At 31.8% G+C, this 1,231-nt stretch overlaps 1 pseudogene; it reads left to right on the top strand.

The window, feature by feature from the left end:
- The first annotated feature begins 605 nt into the window (after nucleotides 1-605).
- LOC116739371 lies at nucleotides 606-716 on the top strand (annotated as a pseudogene).
- Nucleotides 717-1,231: the final 515 nt, after the last annotated feature.

Raw genomic sequence — 1,231 nt, 5'->3', positions numbered from 1 at the left:
CCTGACTCTCTATGTGGTTTCCTGGCAGGCAGACCTCAGTCCCAAGGAGGAAACAAAGGATCTATGCGCCCATCAAAAGAAAATACAAGAACGCTTAAGTCACATCCCTCACAAGACAGAGACAAAGGGAGAACAAAGCAGCACCTGGAACAAAGTAATGCTCCTTTTGGAATTAAAAAAAAATTACACAATTTAAAAATTTCATTAGGTATTTATGGAATAAAGGAGGGTAACTGTAAAACCCCAGGGTTAAGCTTATAATATTGAGTGGAAAAATGCCTCAAGCAATAGAAAATATGTAAAGATAAAATAGAAGAAAAAATAAAATAAAGTATCTATTTGGGAATAGGTTGACATGGTCTGATTACCATTATTAAATATTATCTAGAATATTGTAACAAAAGTAATGTGATAACAATTATAAACATTAAGTAGACAATAAATTATTTTTCTAATGTTTTGATTTTATACTTAAAAATTCCCAAGATAATTAGAATTTATTAAACTTAAGTATTTTATTAAGTGACTGGATATAAAATAAAGATGAGAAAAACAGTCCATCACACCGAGAGCATAAATTATGATGTAGTTAGAAATACATTTACAGCTTTGTGCAGTGGCAGTATTGTAGCCAATGAGGTTTATCCGAGGCGTGATTATTGCTAATAGAAATACATTTACAGAGTCCTGGACATTTATAAAAGTAAAAACTACTATGAAAAAAAAAAGGTGTCAACAAATGAAAAAACATTCCATGAATGTGAAAACTTAAAATCATATAATGTAAATTATTCCAAAACTCAATAGTTAAATTCAACACAATTTCAATTAAATTCTGACAATGCTTTTCTGATTCTGCTTTAACTACCGTGACCTCCTTGCTGTTCTTAAAACACACAGTTTTGTTTTGTTTTGTTTTTTACCTCAGGTATTGGCACTAACTACTTATAATTCTTTTCCTCCATGTATTTACGGAGCTTTTATTAAGTATTTACATACTTCACTCATGTCTTGATTCAGGTGTCACTTCCTCAGAGAGATGGTTCCAGAACGCCATGTATGGAATAAAATCTAATACTTTTTAGCACCTTTTCTTCCTCATATCACTTACCCCTACCTGACCTTACATTTTGTAGTTTTAAAATGAATTTCTCCTCTCACAGACAATAAACATCATGAGGGTGTACACTTTGTTTCCTCTGCAGGCTTAAGGACAAGAATAATGCCAGGT

The sequence above is a fragment of the Phocoena sinus genome, chromosome 14 (assembly GCF_008692025.1).
Source record: "Phocoena sinus isolate mPhoSin1 chromosome 14, mPhoSin1.pri, whole genome shotgun sequence".
In the NCBI taxonomy this organism is placed as follows: domain Eukaryota; kingdom Metazoa; phylum Chordata; class Mammalia; order Artiodactyla; family Phocoenidae; genus Phocoena; species Phocoena sinus.
The sequence above is the reverse complement of the archived record's forward strand: the minus strand, read 5'-3'. Positions and strand labels throughout refer to the sequence as shown.